Source organism: Triturus cristatus, chromosome 8 (genome assembly GCF_964204655.1).
Source record: "Triturus cristatus chromosome 8, aTriCri1.1, whole genome shotgun sequence".
NCBI lineage: Eukaryota > Metazoa > Chordata > Amphibia > Caudata > Salamandridae > Triturus > Triturus cristatus.
In genome coordinates this window covers 1,406,429,378-1,406,452,036 of record NC_140591.1, presented here as the reverse complement: position 1 = coordinate 1,406,452,036, position 22,659 = coordinate 1,406,429,378, and positions in this window count along the sequence as shown.

Here is a 22,659-nt window from a genome sequence, read left to right as displayed (position 1 = left end):
TACAAATTCTAGAAGTCTTCCTCAACTCCAATTTGTTGGCACCAGTTTCAAAACCAGTATCATCATCAGTGTTTCCTTACATTTCTCGCAAACACCTTCACTACACAACCCAAATTCCAAACACGATGATCTTCTATCCTCACCACATTCCCAAAAACTTTAATAACTTTCATGGGAGAGGAGAATTTCGATCTAGATCTGAAAACACCACTACAAGGATATTTTTCTTTGATTAAGTCACCAGCCTGAACCACTGTTTACTTTGTAGCCTTCCGAGAACCAAACAACTCCTTCCTCTTAGAAGCCAAGTTGCGATCTTTTATATTTTTCAACTTCCCCACAAACATTTTCTAAGCTTTTGTACTGCCCAAGATACAGCCAGTGCCTCCTTTTATATAATTGAATATTACCCCAAAGAAAGCAGCCGGCCCAGATGGGATCCCTGGAGACCTCCTTATGGAGGACCCAGAGCTATGGGCCAAACTCATTGCAAACATAATGAACCTCATTTCTCACGGATACCCCGTTCCAGACTCGTGGAAGGGAGCGGAGGTAATCACGGTCTTTAAAAAGGGTGCCAGAGACGACCCTGCCAACTATAGACCAATCAGTTTGATTGATGTGTTACAGAAGGTGGTTGGCAGGGTAATTATATCGAGGGATGGCACCTGGATGGAAGAGATGCATGTTTTGTCCCATTTGCAAGCGGGGTTTCGCCAAAAGGTGGGTAGGATGGACCAGGTCTTTCGCTTCTTTGCGATCTATTGGAAGTCGGTTACCATTAACAAAGGTAGCTTATACCTGGCTTTCATAGATCTCAGGATGGCCTTCGACCTGGTCCCTCGTGAGAGGCTGTGGGAAGTTTTGGAGAATATGGGGTTCCCCGGACCCCTTTTGAGTTTAATTGTGCATCTCCATGAGGGGAACTATGCCAGAATCAGGTGGGGTACTCAAGGTCAATTAACTGAGAAGATACCCGTGAAGAGGGGTGTACGCCAGGGATGTGTTATGGCTCCAACGCTGTTCTCTCTCTTTGTGAACGGAGTGGTGGATTATCTGAGAGGTGAACCAGCTGATGCTCCATCCCTGGCAGGTGAAAAAATCCCCACACTCCTCTTCGCGGATGATACCATCTTGATCTCTAAATCCCCGTCTGGCCTACAAAAGCTGTTGAATCGTTTTAGCACATTTTGCATTGATAGAGGTCTCACCATCAACACTCTAAAAACTAAGCTCATGGCCTTAGCTCCATCACCCAGATTTAGAAACAATTTTTTACTTAATGGGGAGCCCTTGGAGCTGGTAGACTCCTATGACTATCTGGGTATTAGGGTTAATAATCGTATGAGCTGGAAGGACCACTTGGCTAAAATGATGTTAAATTATAAAAGAGCTTCTGGGGCAGTTATGAGAGAACACCGGAAATCCAAGAGTAAGCCCTTATCACCGCTCCTAACTATTTATGAGGGCCAACTTCTCCCATCCGCCCTATATGGCTCAGAACTTTGGGGGTTTGAAAATACTATAGAGCTGGACAGAGCTGAAAATAAGTTTTTGAGAGATGCGGTAGCTAAGGGTGGGCGTAGTTCGCGAAGTAGCACTTCGCGAAGCTACGCAAAGTGAAGTTCGCACTACGCGAGCTACGCGTAGCACTTCGCGAACTGCGTAGTAACATGTTCGCACTGTGCAAGATGTTGTTTTCAATGAGTGCACAGTGCGGACAAGCAACCGGCACTGTGCAATCATTGAAAATGGCATCTTGCACAGTGCGAGCTGTAGTTTTCTGCTGCTCGAGTAGATTTTTACTCGAGCGGCAGCTTTCTCAACGCGAACTGGTAGTTTCTCATCGCGAGCAGTCGCGAGCATACGCGACCCCTCGCAATGAGAAACCTGACCTCCTCGCGTTGGGAATCTCGCCGGGAGGTTTATTTTCCATGCTCCCGATCGCGAACAAGGAAAAAGTCTCGCCGGGATGTCATTTTGCTTGCTCGCGGTCGCCAACTTGACGTTGAGGACCGCGAGCAAGCAAAAAATGACCGCAGCACTACGCAACACTACGCTACGCGTGTTCGCACTGTGCTACGTGCAGTTCGCGTAGTGCGAAGTAGCGCGAACTTCGCAAACTACGCGAGCGTAGCGTAGTGCTTCGCCCAGGCCTAGCAGTAGCCCTCCCAGTCTCTACCCCGTTAATTCCTCTCCGGGCAGATATGGGCAGGCGCCCTCTCAAGGATTTAGTGCGCTTGCGCCCGTTACTTTTTTGGGTTCGCTTGCGAAGGACAAGGGAGCTTCAGGATTATGCCGCCGCCCTAGACGAATTAATCCAGCTTAATTCCAACAATAGGATTAAATGGCTGAGCAACCTGAAGCGGTTGGTAGTTCTCTTGGGTTTGAGCGACTCCTGGGAAAGCCAATCACCTCCACCCAAGCTGGTGATTAAACAGCTATATTGGGATCTAGTCCAGCAAGAGACCCTCTCCAATAGTTTTGGGGGTCCCCTTACTGAGCGATTCTTGTCCTTCAAATGGATTAGGAGTTTCGAACCTCTCTTGGACTATATCGAGTTGCCCTTGGATAGAGCACTTTACTTGAAGGTTAGGTTCGGGATCCTCCCAGTAAACGATTTTACTTCGGGTTGGAAAAAGCATGATGGCAAAGATAATTCATGCCCAGGCTGTGCAGCCCCTACAGAGTCCGTGGCACATCTTTTCTTTGCTTGCCCAGCCTATAGGGTTGCCAGGAGGATTTGGTTAAAGCCGGTATGCAGGGGTTTGGGCCTTAGATGTCATAAAACGGCCCTGCGGATACTCAGCACTGATACTTCCTCTATTGCTATGGTCTGTGGAGTTGCAAAATTTCTGGGCAGTGCTTGGCGATCCCGTATGAGGTGTTGTAAAACTTACTCTTGCCCACCTATTAGTTAAAAGTTCTTAGTTAGGATTTCTATCATGTCTGATATGTGACTTGTGTTTATCCTTAGTAGGGTATTGGTAAAATGTCGCTTCTATTTTTATGTTTGGTATTTTATATATTGTATTGTGCTGTTATATTGCTCTTTTATGATGAAATTTCATCGAATAAAGAATTGATTGGACTTTAAAATAATTGAATAGTTCAATTCCGCTCCTCTCAAACTCCTGGAAATGAACAAAATAGTTCTTTCTAATCCGTTATGTCTCTGTAAAAGTACTGCTCAAAGGCCCTTTGAATTAGCATCAGACATAATTATAGATTCATTCCCTGGCTCAAAGCTCTGCCAACAGGTGGCCTCACTTAGTATTTCCTTTAATGAACGAAATTCAGACTCACAAACCTAATTCCACACAAAGGAAGACCCTTTCTTTAACAGAGACCTCACATTTTTTGTCTTCTCTGCAAAATTCACTATGAACTTATTATAGTATTCAGTCATCCCCAAAAATGTCATCACTTCTTCTTTAGATGAGGGACTAACAAAATTGTTTATGGTCTCAACAAGTTCACGTTTAGGTTCAATATCATTCGGTGTTATTTTGTGGCCCAGATAATCAATTTGATCTAGATTAAATTTGCATTTGCTTGCTTTTAATGTTACACCATTCTTTTTAAACCTTTGTTGCACCTCACACAATCTTTGATTATGCAAAATGACATTCTCACCATACACAAGTACATCATCCTGGTAAATTTTAATTCTCGAAATTCCACTCAACCAATCTTTCGATAAAGCGCTGAAAAACAGCAGCAGCAGATAATAATCCGAAAGACATACACACAAATGTATACGTGCCAAATGGAGTAACAAATGCTGTTAAATCTTGAGATTCTTGGTGAAGTCTAACTTGGTGGTATGCAGATGTGAGGTTGACAGTGGTAAAACATTTTGTCCTTTTTTAACATAGAAAGCATCTCATATTCGGTGAAGGATAATGATCCACAATAACGTTCTTATTTAACTCACTTAAAACAACACAAAGGCGAAGTTCACCATTAGATTTCTTTGCCATGACAACGGGAACCAACCATTCAGCTGCTTTTACTTCCTCGATGATACCGTTACTAGATAATGTATCTAACTCAGCCTTCATTTTTTCTTTAACAAGCAGAGGTACACCTCTGACTTTACTTCCAACTGGTTTAGCTCCCTTTTTTACTCTAATTTAGTGAACATATTTCTTCACAGTTTTGTGTCAAAAACTTCTGGAAACTCTTTCTCAAAATCGGGTTTGCAGGACATTACATTGTCAACCTGAAAGGTTTGTCTCAGTTTAACAGAAGGAATCTCATTAGGATCAAGATAAACACCAAGATCTTTCTGGTGATACCAGCTGATGAGGGAATCACCCCTCACAGAAACATACATTTTCCCTACTGCTATTCTATCTTTAAAGTGAATCGACCTATTAAAATAGCCTACTAACTTTATCGGTTGGCCTCCATATCCTTTTGGACAAATATCTGGTTTAAAGAGTTTGACCTTTTGTGACAAATTCTTTTCAAAGAAAATCTTGGGAATTATTGTCACCTTTGCACCTGAATCAAACAACATAGAAACAGATACACCTTCCACTTGTGCCACTTCCCAAGGACCTCCAGTACCATATTGAACTTGCATAATAATTTATTCTTCAGAAGAATCACCAACAAATTCACATGAGACTTCATGAATTTTCTTCCATTGTACAAGATAGTTCTTAGTATTGGAACTCTGACAACAACTTGAAACATGACCTTTCTTCCTGCATTTCTTGCAAGTAGATTTTGAACCCATACACCCTTTAAAATTGGCATAATGTCCGACATCACCACATCTATAACACTTTCCTGGTTTGGATTTCACATCATTGCTAGAATCTTTTTGAAAAAAAGTTTGAAGTGGAACTGGCATTTTTTTTTTTGCACTGAAACCGTTTGTGCTGTTTCTTCTTTGGAATTAATGCTACCCTTTATTATCTCCTCAACACATGCTTTACTGTGTTCAAAACTTGTTGCAAGTGTAATAACCTCTGATAAGGAAGGGTGATCTTTTTGCCAAAAGCTTTCTCTAGCTTTTTCAACACAACATCCTAACATAAACTGGTCACGAAGTCTTTCATAAATATTGACACCAAAAGAGCAAGTGAATGCTAGTTTCCTTATTACAGAAACATATCCCTCTACAGATTCATTAGATCTTTGCATGGGCTTACCAAATTGATACCTTTCCAAAACCCTTGAAACTTTAGGTAAATAATGTAAATAACATTTTTAATACATATTTCATATTCATTTAGATCATTACTTAATTCAGCAGCTAAGTCAGGTAAGTGTCGAACAACTTCTTGACCTTCGGAGGCAAGACAATGGAATAATAATGTTGTTCTCTGTTCCGCACTTAAAAATGTTCTGCAAACCCTGGCATAGTTTATAAAAACATTCTTCTATGTTTTCCGTGGAATTTGTGGTTCACCAGGGTTCATGAGAAAAAAAGGTGGAGCAGGCACATTCTGCACGATGGCACCATACAGAGCTAACAGAGAAAAGAAAGAGATATTTGTGCCCAGTAAATATGAAATTATGAATAAGTTTGTCAAAAAAGAGACTTGCGCATCAGCAAAGATACGCTGACAAAATCTACAAAATCAGTGTGGAGAAACCGACACAATGAACATGTGTGATGAAAAATTAAAGCTTAGAAGAGATGTGAGTCACTGTAGAGAAACCAATATAAATGTCACTGATGAACTGCTGAAGCTTAGCGCAAACACTTAGAGCTGTGCACATCGGCGAAGATATGCAAAACCAATTCATATTGTCACAGATGAAAAGCTGAAGCTTAGAGCCGTGCACATCGGCGAAGATATGCAAAACGGTGCACAGAAACCATTAACATGGATGTCTCTGATGACAAGTATGGAAGATATCTCTTGTTGAAATATTTTCACTGAGTTCACTGGATAATAATGTGTAAGTAAAAATAAAAGAAGAAAGGTGTGCCTGTCCCTGAGCACGAAAGTTTTGAAGAGCCCAATCTTCTAAAATAGCCGTGATGCATCAAGACACAAACATTGAGCTCATTTTCTAAGGCCGATGAACTTATATGCAAATGTAGAATGACGAGAAAGTAAAGAAACCGATTTTAAGGGAGCTAGGTCGCTTCCAGCTTTCCAGCTTCTGTCACAGAAGGGGATGGAACGCTTAGAGAGAGAGAAAGCGTGATGAAGATCTCTCACATCCGGCTTCCGTCACAGAAGGGGTTGGAACATCACCACGGGGACGTGTAGTGAGTATCTCGACCACTGGACACTCGCTTTCTCTCGAGGGGTGAATATATGCTGTGGCTCGAGCGCTGGACACACGTGCTCTGACAAACTGTAAGAGCGATACGAGATGAATAAAGTTTTTATTAAAGTATCTATTTCACACAAAATGGATGTGTGAAATGTTAGGAAAATAAATCCACTCACCAGGATCCATGAAGCCAACAGTCAGTGTTTTCCGTTATAGCTTGTCAAATACTTGAATAAAGTAATAGCTTTGTGTTGAAGTGAAGTTCCCCAATGTGTAGATCCGCTCTTCTCCAAGTCATCGCCAATTAAATGAGGAAGAAAGCAACATTAAAGGTGAATAGTAGTTGTTTATTGAGTAGGAGGAAATACACTTCAGCCTACACAGCACAGCGACCTTCAGGTTTTCCCCAACACCGTTATTCACTTCACTCCCTGGTAACCAAGTCACATTCTATCACAAAGAAGAGAAGGCATTATGCAGTAACATTCTACTTCAGCTAACACTGGCTCACAACACATGCCATTAGACATCATGTAAAATACTGCAGTTTTCTTAGCATCTCACTCTTCATTATTTTAGAGAAGATGAATTCACTTTAAGTCCTTGTAGTGGTAAATGTACTGATGTATTTGCATTCTATGTGAGTCATACATCGCGCGGGCAGCGCGCAATGTATCACTCACATTATATTGCACTCGCGCATCTGATTGATGCTTTGTTGGTACTTTTGTTTATGTTCGAAATATGTGGCTCATGCATGGGGCGTCCGTTGTTGGAGACTCGGACGTTACTTTTGAGTTGCTGTTTGAGTCTCTATTGAAGGGGATGCTCCGTGTGCTGGGTGGAGTTGTTCTTGAATAAACCTACTACTTAAATCTACTTATTTTCGTCTGGATATCTTACTTCATTTGGCGACGATTGGGGAAACTCCACCCACACCCACGCACACCGAAGAATTGAATTTGTTCGAGGACGTGACGATCCACCGCCCATTCAATTTCTTCGACTCCTGCGAAGACACCATCAGATCCCGAAATCAACGTACATCAGGGTTTGACCCAGAAGAGGTACGTCCTAAAATTTCACTTCACGGAGCCCCCATTGGCCCGCGCGCTTCCCTTCACAAGCGTACTGAGAGACACTTTCGGATTGGTCAAGGTCACCACGATTTATTCAAGCGGTGACTGGTTAATTCCTCTTACCAGCTAACCAATCACGGCATTTCACCCTGTCTACATGCGGATACATTGTATCCATTGTCTGACCGCTTTGCCAGCGCGTCGATTGATTTTCCAGTGATGCGCACGCTTTAATATTTCATTTCTCATCGTGCCTTGCTAGCGCATCGATCTTCTTCTCAGCGATGCGCACGCTTTGATGTTCTACCAATAATTATCGAATCGATTCGTGAAAACCTACCTGAGTAGCGCGTCACTCCAACCTTCAGCGATGCGCACGCTTTGACATTATTTGGCCATTCCAGCGCGTATATTCAGCGACGCGCACGCTTAACACCCCTGATTTCAAATTTGGAATATATATATTTTTTTTAAAGAAAAAGAAACATACTTATACCCCAACATAGTATATGGCTATTTTGACGGCGCAACTCATGCTACAACAGTGACACACTCACTCATTCTTCCTTGAATTTACTGTATGCATCATCAGTTTGTCAAATTATCCAATCTATAAACATCTTGTGGTGTAAACATTAGGTATCAGAATGTCTAAGATTTTTATTGTCACACATACACACACATACACACTATATCATTTCTAATTTATTTGAATACATCAATTGTGTAAATTTCAATAGCGGTATTTGCATTTATAGATGGTTTTATAGTGCCACGGTTCATCCAATAGCTGTTTACTCTAGAATGTTTTATTTATGCATTGACCAATAACTATATTGACATTTATTTGTGTTTTATAAGTTTGCTTCCAAAGGTATTTAGCACAATGGCTAATGTCCAACCGATTACTCAACCACCTCAGTTTCTCAGCAAACCTGGTAGCCCAGAAATTATTTGGTCTGAATGGTTTAGGATTTTTGAAAATCATCTGGTGGATATCGATGCTGTTGGGTACTTCCCTGCTCGCAAGTTTGCCCTACTGTTTCGATGTTTAGGCCAGGCTGCACAAAGAATCTTTGACAGTATTGTCCCCATTCCACCGCCTGCATCCCACGCAGGGGATGGTCAGTGGAATGTGTACTTGGAAGCGGTAGCTCGTTTAAAAAAAATATTCTCGGATGGGCCTAATATAATTCTAGAGCGGCACAATTTCTATAGCAGGAAACAAAAAGAAGAAGAAAAAGTAGAAGAATACATATCTGCACTTAGAGTTCTGTCAACCACATGTGATTTTGGTCCACTGTCTGACAATTACATCAGGGATCAGTTTGTTTTCAATTGCGCTTCACGGAAAATTAAAGAGAGAATCCTAGGATGTAAAAACCCAACTCTGTCTGAAGTAATCGACCAAGCCTTGAGCATCGAGCATTCCACCATCTCCAGCAAGGTAATAGATAGACGGTTCTAAGAGCGGAGTCAACACCGTTTCACCACCAGAGTCAGATAAGGACAGCGCTTTATGTTTATAAACATTAAGAATAAGCCTCAAATTTTTTTTCAAAAGAAACATTCAATATTTTGTTATAGATGCGGATCAAAGAACCACATTGCCAATTCTACAAATTGCCCAGCTATCAACAAGCAATGCGTTATTTCCCCCAAAATTGGACATTTCCAGGGGGTTTGTAGAAATGTTAGGAAATCATTTAATGTAAACTATGTTGACCCTGACGTTGACGCTTGTGGTAGTTCTTTGAATAACATTGTGATAACTTTAGATTGTGGTGATCAAAAGAATCATATAAAGGGTCCATTGTGTTCAGCCATAATCGATAATGTTCCTTTACAGATAATGGCAGACCCAGGATCTCCGATCACAATCCTGAGGGATTCAACCTTTTATGATTTGTAGAAAAAAAAGACTAACCTTCTTACATCTGATGTAAACCCAAAAGCATTTGGGGAGAAAGATATTAACATGCTTGGGTACTTCTCAGGTCTAGTACAGTGTCTTGGTAGGAAGACTATTACGAAGATCTATGTTGCTGAGAAGGGCAAGAATATTATCGGTTGGAAGGATCTTGCTCCTATGGGCTTGTATTTAGTCCCAGGTGATGCGGATCCGATTAAAGTGGGAGAATTACCAGTGTGTAATATTGAGTGCGACAACCTTAATGCTAAGTCTAACCTCATGAAGGAGATTAACTCTGAGTTCAAATCTGTATTTAGTAACTCAGTGTGGGTGGTAAAAGGTTTCGAACACCGTATCAGATTAATCACTGGGGCACAACCTGTAACCCATAAAGTATGCTCCGTTGCCTTAAGCGTTAGGAAAGAATTGAAAGACTCTTTAAAGAACCTGTGTGACCAAGGTATTATAAAACCTACTGATTCTTCACAATGGGTCGCACCCATTGTGGTCGCACGGAAAAAATCTGGCAAGAACAGGCTCTGTGCGGACTTGCGCGCTTTAAACAAAAACATTCTCATCGACTGCCACCCTCTCCCTAAAATCCATGAGCTGCTAGCAAACCTAGGGGGTGCGAAATGGTTTTCTCTTATTGATTTAAGATCCGCCTTCCACCAGGTTCCGCTAGCTAAGGAATCCCAAGAGTTGACTACTTTTGTTACCCCGTTCGGGGCTTACAAATTTTTGTGCCTTCCTTTTGGTCTAGCATCGGCCGGGAGCGTTTTCCAAAAGCTTATGGACACGCTGTTTAATGGGATCAGTGGGGTACAGGCTTACTTAGATGATATTTTGATTTTTGCAAAATCATTTGAGGAACACAACATGATTTTAAAAAGAGTCTTATCGATTCTTTTGTCTAAGAACATGATGGTGCGTTCGGATAAATGCAAGTTAGCTGTCCAAGAACTGGAATATTTGGGTCACACAATTTCCAAAAACAGGATCAAACCGAAATTTTATGTTATTAGGACTATTGAAGATGCAAAGCATCCATCCGATAAAGACTCTTTACGGTCGTTTTTGGGGTTAGCTGAGTATTATGCCAGGTTTGTCCTGGCATATTCCCAGTTGGTTGAACCTTTACATTTACTTCTAAGAAAAGGGGCTAGTTTTAACTGGTGGGCGGACCTAGAAAAAGTATTCAACGAGGTAAAAAAGATGATTGTTTCAGCACAGGCCTTACACGTTTTCAATTGTATTTCAATTATAGCTGTTGACGCTAGCATCTCTGGTCTGGGTGCAGTACTCACCCAAAGAGTTCGCGGTCATGAACAAACGGTAGCCTTCGCGTCTAGGTCTCTCAAATTGTTTGAACAACAATACAGTACAATCGAAAGAGAGGCCTTGGCATGTGTGTGAGCAGTTCAGAAATTTAAAATGTACATTTGGGGCCGGAAATTCAAACTATTAACGGACCACACACCACTTATTTTTATCTTTGATACAGTAGATTCCTCTTCTATATCCGCCATATTAATGTGGTTAGTCTCCAGATTACAAGAATTCCATTTTCTTGTTAAACATATACAAGGAGGAAAGAATTTTCGGGCAGACTGCCTCTCTAGATTGCCTATGAGCAAAGACGATGATGATGATATTATACCTGAAGACATAGAATGTGTCACAGTTGCAGACGCAGTATCCGAACTTAGTTCGGTTTTGTCAGAGAATGAATGGAATTCTGCCTGCGAGAAGGATGGAGTACTCCAGAAAGTGATGGAGTATTACACTCAAACTTGGCCTGAACCGAGGTGGCTTGATGGTGACTTACGAGTATTTGCTCAAGTAGCCGAAGAACTTTCGGTTGAGAATGGGATCGTTCGGAGGGGGGGACAAATTTGTTCATCCAACGAATTTGCGCCCCTTAATTATAAAAAAAGCTCACCAGGGACATCCAGGAGTCACCAAGACCATTATGAGAATTAAACAACACTACTGGTGGCCTTCTCTAGATGATCAGGTGAGAAAGACAATCAACGATTGCCCTGAATGCCTTTTGTCAGACAAGCACTGGCAAACGCTTAAGGTACCCCTACATCCTACTGATTTTCCTCGTTCTTCTTGGGAAAAAGTAGGCCTTGATTTTTCTGGTCCATATTCCATCTTGAACCAAGAAAAAAAATATATCATTTTACTGATCGACTATTATTCAAAGTGGACGTACTATGATTTTGTTAATTCTCCTGACACAGACACAACAATTTTATTTTTAATTAAGATTTTTCTATTAGAGGGTTCCCTGAAGATCATAGTTACTGATAACGGTACCCATTTTGTTTCAGAAAAAATGTGTAAATTTTTGAAGGACTTAGACATCAAACAATTGAAGGTAGCATTGTATTCTCCTTCTTTGAATGGATTTGTAGAGAGGGGTAATAACATAATCAAAGAAGGGATACAGACTGCTTTATCATCTAGTCTTAATGTGGAGTATTTTATCAAACAAAAAGTTTGGAGTTATAACACTTCTCCTCAACAGACACAAATGAAGGCCAGTTTTGATTTAAAAAAATGTTCTCAACGCGGATGTCCTCGTTGGTGACTGGGTTTTAATTAAAAAAACGAATAGAGTCAGGAAGGGTGAGTCAATTTTCTATGATCCAGTCCAAATCCTGAATGTCAGTAAGGGAGCTGCTTTTACCGATAGAAAAGGTTGGTGGAATAAAAGACATCTGGTAAAGGTATCCCCCCGCCAAGTTGAGATAATGCAGGACAGGCGCAAGAGTGGTGAAGGTGACCTCGATTGGAGCCACTGATTAGAACCTTCTAGTAAGGCCGGTGTTTCCACTCAACCTTCTACATCTTCTTCCCCTCCTATTATCAGTCAAAACTCTCTAAGGGTTTAGCCTCGTTCTTCTCGGGGACGCACAATCAGAGCTCCAGGAAGATTTGATATGTATGTTAGGTATTGAATGTTTGATTTGTATTTTTTCTACTGTTTATTTTTATAAGGGGGAAGGTGATGTAGTGGTAAATGTACTGATGTATTTGCATTCTATGCGGGCAGCGCGCGATGTATCACTCACATTATATTGTACTCGCGCATCTGATTGATGCTTTGTTGGTACTTTTGTTTATGTTTGAAATATGTGGCTCACTCATGGGGCGTCCGTTGTTGTAGACTCGGGCGTTACTTCTGAGTTGCCGTTCGAATCTCTATTAAAGGGGATGCTCCGTGTGCTGGGTGGAGTTGTTCTTGAATAAACCTACTACTTCAATCTACTTATTTTCATCTGGATATCTTACTTCAGTCCTCCTTTTTATATTTTGACTTTAATTGCTTTAACGTTGTACGTGTTACATTTACATATTTATAGAATATGTATGTCTGCACAGCTGATGTTTCTTGACACTACACATTGATGAACCCATATTTAGATCCATTGCCTTTGTAGAAGAGCCTTGCACTCTACCTGCTGTAAACAAGCAGGCTTTTCTCTATGAAAGGCTTAACTCTCTCTATGTGCATGGTTTTCAAAAGTTTCAAAAGAGGCACAGCAAAGGTGCCGTGGGCCACAATTCAAGCAACATGCCGGATTCCTTGTTGGGTTGTAAAAAAGAGCCATACTTGGTGAGAAATGGGTCTCTCGCACCTCTGGACCCAAATGTCACTGCACTTGCTGCACTAACAAGCACCACACCCTCAGTTCTAGTTGTATAGACATTTACCATGATGGACGTTGCTGGAGCAGAGTTTTCTTTTAGAAAATTCATGGGCTTTTGAAGCTCTGGCATGTCTATGCGTTTTATTAATTTATTAATAATTAACAATTAATTATTTGTCTTGTGCAAGTGTGATTCTATTAATCAATCCGTTTGTTCTAACATAAGAGAGAGTTATACGAGGGTTAGCTTATTTGTGCTGTTCCTGTTTAATAATAACGTGCAAGTTTTCATGTTTAAACGTTGCTGTGTGCTATTTATTTTAAGCACAAAACGCTGTCTGAATTAATGCTTTTTATGTCGCAAAGCTAGATAAATACATACACATAAGGGTATTAGTGGGGTTAACACTGTTTAATCATTATGCTGTAGTAACGTTTATTTTGTCTCTTTAATTAAGATGGTCTATTGTGGCCTATGAAGGCCTTAACCGAGCTGACAGTATTTCGAAGCCTGGCTGTGGCATATTCTGTGATGTGGCAAGGGAGACCCCTGCTGGAAAAAGGTCGAAGACAACTGACCATGGTCCTTGTTGTAAATTTCCATGAGGACATCAGCAGTTTGGAGGATCTCCAAAGAAATGGAACGTCCTTGGCAAACAAAGGAGCTTCAGAAACGGACAAAGAACTGTGGCTCGGCTGCCGAGGGAAGTTGAACAAGTTGGATACTTTAATAGTTTCTTGGTTCCTGTTCCGTAGTTCACGTCTTGTGACTTTTCCTGAGCGAAGATTTTCAGATGTAACAATGTTACATCCCTTCCTTCTCGCTCTGCTCAGTGATACAGTTTATTCTGCCAACTTTATGTGTGTTTCCATTGTAATTTTCACTATAAGAATTGTTAGCTTAGGGAGGGCTTTGCCACTTGCCATTTTACCTTTGCTGCGTGAACTTGCGTTGCTGAGGATCGATGCTGAGGGACTTCGTCTTGAGAGACTTTACCGAGAGACTTGTCCTGACCCGTTCTGACACTTAGTTAGAATAGGTAACTATGAGAAATGATTTATTCTGATTTACTTTGACTAATTTTAGATAAAGCAATATAACTTTAAAACATGGTGTTGAATTTCCTTTCTTGTCAATTATTGTGTACATTTTGATCATTATTGTATAGATTGTATAGAGTATGTTTAAGGACAACCACTATAATCAGGTCCTATCGTCCCAGATATAGATGCAGGGTGGTTTGGAGTTTTCTTCCCACAGGTCTATTGCTGGTAGAGTATTTGAGTGTATGTTAGTGAGTATTTGAGTGTATGTTAGTGAAATGGGCCCTAGCGTATGATGAATGTATATGCGTGTAACTGTGAGATTACTCTATCCGTGGAAGTGGGTTTATTTTAGGTACCCTGATCTCTATCAATTTCTCTGGTAGCAGAGGATGGTTATAGATGGTTGTCTTGATCTGATAAGATAAGATTGCTTGTATATTAGCTTATTGATTATTGATTTATTTTGGTTGATGTTGGTATATGTACTAATACTATATGTTGGAGTCGTCATGTTGAGTTATATGTAGTGCTTCTGGAATTTGGAAGCTGGTAGCAGTTCCGTAGTAGGGCAGAGGAAGGTGTATATGCTGCTCTCGGGAAAGACGGGATTGTAAGGAATAACGTGTGACAATTGAAGTTGCGCGTTCACATTGTCTGGGTTCGGAATCAGTGACATTATTGTATGTTACTATTAGAAAACATTTCTGGTATATAAGGAGTGTGTATCGTAGTGAAGGTTATCTGTGAAACTCTGGTCTTAAGTCCCAGGGATCCGTAAGGATTGCCGTTAAAGCTTATTGCGGGAGGAGTAATAGGTATTCTCTGAGCTTGTTTGAGGAACTGGGCGGAGGTAAGCTGCTTAGTTGATGTATGTTATAATTCTGTAATAGGACAGATTATGCGCTGTTCTCGGGAAGCAGGATTCTGTGTGCATGTACTATATTTTTTCTTGTATGAATGTGCGTGAATGCATATACATTTATTGATTGTAAGACTCTTTGGATACGTCCTAGAGGAAACAGTTATGAGATGTATGTAAGTTTGTTGATTCTTGAGAAATAGACTCTTTTTTACTATCCTGTGGTTAGCGAAGCAGACAATGGAGATGTTTTTATGTTGTAGCTAATAGATTTTGTAGAAATCTTGACACGAAGTCTACTGAGAAATTTTGTAAAGGAGGGGTAGACGAGTGACAGAAGACAGAGACAAACTGCAGCGACTGTTGACGTCAGAAAGTCCGCGCTCTGATTGGATAGTGGATCAGAATAGGGTTCGCGCTAGGATTGGTGCGTTGGTGTGAGTCGCACAGGGATTGGAAGAGCTGTTTAGTGACGTAAACGCTCCAGGATTGGTGCGTTAGTGTGAGTCGCGCTGCTATTGGTTGAAAAACTTGTATTGTATAATTATAATACGGAAAGAGTAGAGAGTTTTGGTAAGCGCTAAAATGTATTACCAAGAAGAGAAAAAAAAGAAAACCTTCTTTGGAAAAGTTAAGAAGTGGTTTAGCAAGGATAAAGAGGTTAAAACGAGAGAGGGTGAGTTGCTACCTCCAGCGAAAACACCTGCATCCTTCATGGTTGCGAAATATGGATTACATACCTGTATATGGTTGCAGAATTGGGTTAGGTATACTAAAGAAGATGGTGTTCTAGCATTTCCAGAACATGGTTCATTTAATTTGGCCGTGTTGAGAAATTTACGGGGAAAAATGGTACGTTTGGACCCGAAGCCGAGACCTACGCAGTTTGAGGCTTTAGTGGAATGGGAAGAGGAAGTTCATGAGCGAGAAAAGCAAAGATCTGGAGGGTATTACAGGAACATGTTTGGGAGGAGACATGATCGTGAAACACATCATGATCGGATGAAAAGATGGCGAGATGTTAATATGACGGAGGGATTATATCCAATGAGAACAGTTGAAGTTTCTGCTCCTTCTGTAGAAAGGGTTCCTGAGTCAGATATGAGAAGATATGGAGAGTATGAGGATGAGGTCTTAAATGACATGATTTACAAGAGACCACCTCCATATAGACCAGAACCGGATGAGAGTACACCAGTTGTTTCTCCGATAAGAGATACAGTTGAGAAAGAAAAAATGACACCTGAATCAAGAAGTAATAGTTCTTTCAGGGAGAGAGAGAATCGAAGTAGTGAGGAAAATGCCAGAAAATTAGCAAAAACGACAACAGAACTGACTGAGAAAATTAGGGAGTTAATGAAGAATCTGGAAGCTGTTACGGTGCCTGTAACAATAGGTCCGGTTATGCCTGTGTTTGACAAACAGAGAGCAGGTGAGAATGGACTAGTGATTCCATATGTTGGGAATAACCTAACGAATTCAGTTGGTCCTTCAGGAGATTCAGATAAAAGAGCAGAAAGAAGTGACCTGAGACAAACAAGACATGACACATGTAGTGAACTATTGGATGTTAGTGAACCCAGTTGTTCAGGGATGCCAATTTTAGAACCGCAGAAAAAAGTGGTTCCAGTGAGAAAAACTGCTGAAATAACAGTTGATGATTTGAATGATTGGATGAAGGTTCTTCAGAAAAAGGATAAGGATTCACAAGTTATTGATGTGGTTAAGTTACGTATAGAATTAGAAGAGCTTGTGACAGGAACAGTTCCAACAGAAATTCTGAAGAGTCATCATGATGGTGAATTAATGTTTATGTGTAAAAGCATAACATGGAGAGCAAGAAATACTCATGATAGACTAAGAGCGATAGCAAATGAGCAAGGAGTTGACATTGATAAAGTAAAGGTTTTGCAGAAAACTTACAGGATGGATTTCACAGAGAAAGACATAGAAAATTTGAATGTTTCCGGTAGAACAGGACAGATTAAAGAAATGGTGGCATTATTGCGAAGATGGGGTGATGTAGAAAAGTGGAAGGATAGGTGGTATAAGAAAAGAGAGGAATCTGAAGATAGAACAACTTATTCAGCATTTCCAGTGAGAGAAAAGGAGAAACCAGTGGAGCATTATCCTATGAGAGAAATACCTGGAGGAGGATATGTACATGTTCCATGGACCAGACAGGATATTTTATCATTTACGAATGATTTCCCTCGATTGAGAGAAAAGCCCGTCGAGTGGTATAGGCAGGTAGATAGGTTTGTGAAATTGTCAAAAGTGCTGTGGGTTGACCTGAATAGTCTGTTTGATATAATTGTTCCAGCAGACTTGTGGACTGAGTGTAAAATAGTTGTGAGTTGGCCTACTGAAGAGTATCCAAGAGATCCGAGAACAGGGGCACCAGATCCAGAAGTGATGAGGAAGTATGATCAGGTGATGGTATACCTGAAGAGTAAAGTTCCTCCGAAAGAGACAGACTGGGTTAAGATAGATCGAACACAACAGGAAGCAAAAGAATCAGTTCATGCTTTTTACGAAAGGCTGATACTGGCTTTTAAACAATTCAGTGGAGATGAACACCTGGGTGACAAGGATTTGAGTCATTTTGTATACAGATTTGTATATGGTTTAAGACCTGAAATTGGTGAGAGAATTCGTGAGCACACGGTGGATTGGCAGAGTAAGAAAGTAGATGAGATTCTGAGACATGCAAAATACTTCAGTGATGAAATTGAAGCAAAACAAAGAAAGCTGAAAGAGAAAGCAATGTGGGCACAAGTGAAAGTTGCAGAAAGACAGGAAGCACAGTTAGTGGAACAGGCGAATAATCCAGGAAATAATGCAGGAAATAGACCCAGATATGCAGGAAAGGGGAAAGGAAGTCTTGAGGAAGCAAAGAAAAAGTTCCCTTGTCACAACTGTGGCCAGCTGGGACATTGGAGATCTGAATGTCCTAATCCACCATTAGTGAGTAATGAGAATAAACCTTTAAATCAACAGGTGCAGAACCAGAATGAAGGGAATAATCAACAGCAACAACAGAAAGTTGTGAGACAGCAGAGTCAGGAGCCAAAACCGCCCTTGCCGCAGAATAGAGGGGTACAAAAATACAATCAGGACTCGGGATTCTTCAATGATGAGCAGGTAAACAAACCAAGACGTTCTAACAAAGTACAACAGTACTTGTTAAAGAGTGAAGGGAGTGAATCTGAGGGTGATTATTGACGGTGCCGAAGAGAGGAGGAAGAGTGCATACTTGGTGCAACTCTAGAAATAGACCAGGCAGGACCATTTGTGGATGGGAAAATAAATGAGGAGAGTGTTACTTTTTTGGTAGACACAGGTGCGACAAGATCAACTGTCAGGTCAACAGATGTTAGAAATCTTCCTCTCTCGGATGAAGCAATCCAAGTAGTTGGTGTAGCCAATACACAAATCAGAACACGTCTTACTGAACCAGTAAGAGTACAGATAGGGAAATTTTCAGACATGCACAGATTTATTGTCTGTGATACGAGTCCAGTGAACCTGTTAGGTAGGGACTTATTGTGTAAGATGAATTGCACAATTTTTTGTACACCAGATGGAATAGCTTTTGAGACACCAGATGATGATGTTTTCTACCGAATGACTCTAGAAAATAGAGAAAGTGAGTTAATTGGTGCATTTGCTGTGTTCAATCCGGAGGATTTGCCTCAAGAGCTGAGAGACACAGTGAAAAGAGCAGTTTGGGATTTTACTGGAGAGGATGTAGGATTGATGAATAATGTAGATCCAGTGAAAATTGCAGTGAAAGAGGGAATTACATATCCTAACATTCCTCAATACAAAATGACACCAGAAATAATTGAAGGGATAACTCCTATAATTGAGAAAATGATTCAGCAAGGAGTTCTGAGAGAACTACTGAGTAGTCCGTGTAATTCACCGATAATGGGACTGAAAAAGCCCAATGGCAAATTTAGGATCGTACAGGATCTGAGAAAAGTTAATCAAATTGTGGTGGCATGTTGTCCTATTGTGCCAAATCCATCAGTGATTCTGTATCAAATTCCACATGATGCTGAGTGGTATACAGTGATTGATTTGTGTCATGCGTTCTTTTCAATTCCATTGCATCATGACAGCCAGCCGATTTTTGCATTTAGGTTTGGCCAGCGTATCTTAGCATGGTGTCGAATCCCACAGGGGTATACGGAGAGTCCTTCGATATTCAATCAGTTATTGAAGAAATCGTTGGAGAGTTTGATTATGCCCGAAAACTCAGTGTTAGTGCAGTACATTGATGACCTACTGGTGGCATCAAAGACACGTGAAGCTTGTGAAGTGGATACCATAGCTTTACTGAAGCATCTGGCAGATGGAGGGTTAAAGGTATCTCCAGCCAAATTGCAATTTTGCAAGAAAGAGGTTCATTATCTTGGACACAATATTGAAAAAGGTCTGAGAAAAGTGACTACTGACAGGATCAGAATAATCAGAGAAATGAAAGCTCCAAAAACCCAGAGAGAAGTGAGAATGTTCTTGGGTATGGTGGTTTATTGTCGTCAGTGGATAATTAATTTTTCCCTGATAGCAAAGCCATTGATTAAATTGACAAAAAGTGAAATGACAGATCCATTGAATCTGGATGAAGAACAATTGGCAGCATTTGAAGAGCTCAAAAGTAAAATGTGTGAGGCTCCAGCTTTGGGTATGCCTGACTACGAAAAAGAGTTCGAACTGTACTGCAGTGAGAGAAATGGATGTGCACTTTCAGTGTTAATCCAGAAACATGGACAATTGAGAAGGCCTATTGCATACTTCTCATCGACACTTGACCCTGTAGCTGTGGGTTTACCAGGTTGTCTAAAATCTGTGGCTGCAACATGCAGAAGCCTGGAACAGAGTGAGGGGATCATAATGGGATATCCTGTAAGGGTATTCGTACCTCACAATGTGGCAATTCTTTTGACAAGAAGCAGAACTCAGCATATGTCACATAGTCGGCTGACTAAGTACGAAAAAGTGATTCTGGGAGCTTCAAATGTGACTCTTGAGAGATGTGTGAATGTGAATCCAGCGACACTCTTGCCAGATATTGAAAATGTGGGTATAAAGATGGAAAATGATCATGATTGTTTGGATGTGCTTGAGTATTGTACAAAACCGAGACCAGACATAAGGGATATTCCCTTACCTGAGAATGACCATGTGTTGTTTGTGGATGGATCATGCCTGAGGAATGATGATGGTGTGCTATGTGCAGCATATGCAGTGTGCAAAGTTTCAGAGGTCATGGAAGCATCACCATTGAAAGGAGTGAAATCTGCGCAAGTTGCTGAATTAGTGGCATTGACAAAAGCTTGTGAGATTGGGAAAGATTTGAGAACAACCGTGTTGACTGATAGTCAGTATGGATTTGGAGTGGTGCATGACTTTGGCCAGCTGTGGCTGCAAAGAGGTTTCTTGACATCGGGTGGAACTCCGATAAAGAATGCTGAATTGATTGGAAAATTGCTTGAGGCGATACAGCTGCCTAAGGAGTTAGCAGTTGTAAAATGTGCTGCCCATGGTCCAGGGGATGATTTTATAACGGTTGGTAACCGTTACGCCAATGATGTGGCGCAATATTGCGCCAAGACAAATCAATCGATTAATAAGGAAAGAGAAGGAGAAATGTCTTTCCTTTCTGTGATGTTTACTAATGTCCTAGAAACGTGGGATGAAGTGAAGCAGTTACAAGATGAGGCAGGAGAAGAAGAGAAACAAGATTGGGTTAAGGCAGGATGTGCTCCAAGAGAAACAGACCATGTTTGGGTCTATAGAGATGGCAGACCAGTAATGCCAAACTCAATCTTGTCGTCAATGGCAAGGATGTATCATGGCCAGGGACATCTGGGGAGGGATGCGATGGTAAGGTAGTTCAAGCAGACCTGGTACAATGCAAAGTTCAGGACAATTGCAGAGAGCATCTGTCAAAGGTGTTTAATTTGTCAGCAATTTAACACTGGGAAAAAGACAGTGGTGAGTCTGGGAACAATAGGCAGAGAAGGAGGTCCTTTTACAAGAATGCAGATTGATTTCATTGAAATGCCCCAAGTGAACAGACTGAGGTATGTTTTGGTGGTAGTCTGTTTGTTTTCAAGGTGGGTGGAAGCTTACCCGACTAGAAGAAATGATGGATTAACAGTGGCAAAATTACTGTTGAGAGAGTTGATTCCTAGGTACGGGTTTCCAGTTACAGTTGAATCTGATAGAGGTAGACACTTTCAAAATAAACTCATAGGTTTGATTTGTGAAGCATTGAAAATACAGCAGAAGCTACATTGTGCATACCGACCAGAGGCTTCTGGTGTGGTTGAGCAGATCAATGGCACAATCAAGAATAGAATTGGAAAGATGTGTTTAGCCACTGGCATGAAATGGCCAGATGTGTTACCTCTAGTTCTGATGACTATGAGATCTACTCCAGATAGAACTACTGGTTTGAGCCCGCATGAAATAATCATGGGACGTGCTATGCGCCATGCATTCGTGCCTGTCAATAAGTTGGTGACAATAACTGATGACATGATTTTGGATTACTGTAAAGGCCTGGCTGACGCAGTTCATTCTGTGTTTCACCAGGTTGGAGAAGAAGCTACCACACTTGAGAAGAAGCAAGCCCATGATCTGAGTCCAGGAGATTGGGTGAGGATAAAAGTTCACAGGAGAAGAAATTGCTTGATTCCAAGGTGGGGAAGGCCGAGACAAGTTATTCTGACTACAACGACTGCAGTAAAGTGTGCTGGAGTGAAGCACTGGGTACATGCAAGTCATACTCTGAGAGTTCCAAACCCAAAAGAAGGAACTGGTAAAGAGTATTTTGAAGAGTCAGATTCCAGTGATGATGAAGATACTGATGATACAGAATCAGTGAGAAAAGAAGCACAGAGAGCTTCAAGAGAATCACTGCGAGTATCAGAGAAAAGATCAGATTCTGTTAAAGAGCCTGAAGTTTCAAGTAGCAGTGGAGGGAAAAGAAAAGAAAAAAGAAATCACACAGAGATTACTCCTGAATCAGAAGAGGAGGAGATTGAAGAACCACTTGAGATTATTCTTGAAGAAACAGGGTCAGAAGAAGATAGAGAGGGACAGATTGCGGAAGACCCCCGAGGAGGTGTAGGGAACATTGATGAGGAGCTAGGTGAAGGGACAAGTAGACAGCAAGAAGATTGCGTGTCGGAGACCCGAGGAGGGACAGAAGTAGGGAAGTCTCAAATAGTGGTGAAAGAATCTGTGGAAGAAAAGAAAACTGCTAAGAAACGAAAGCAAAAGGCAATTGAAACAGAATCGGATGATGAAAATGAACAAACAGAGGGTCGAGTTCTGAGAAAGAGAACTTCGATTGGAGAGAAGAGTGTTGAAGAATTAAAGCCGAAAAAGGTTGTGAAAGGAGATCGTTGGCCTAACAACCGAGTTAAAAGGGTGAGATACAGAGTAATAAGAGCAAATTCATCGAAAGCTGAACAAGTAAATGAAATATCAAGTCAAACTTCAAAGGCTGAAGGAGAAGAATCAAAGAGATCAAAAGAACCAGTAGAAATAAAAAGAGTTAAAAGACCCAACCAAAAGTACAGATCACCGGAATGGTCTTATGTGACACTGTCTGAAGAAGGAAAAGAAGAAACAGTGACTCGAGATAATCCGGAAGTGGTCTTGAGAGAAGTGGTTGAGGAAGATACTGGTGAAATTCTGAAAGTACTCTTGACTGACATTGGAGAAGAGTCGAGTACTGAGGACGTTGGAGATCTGATACAATTTGATGTTGAAGAAATTGAAGTGAAGAATGACAAGTATCCAAACTGAGTGAAAGAAAGATTCACTTGGATC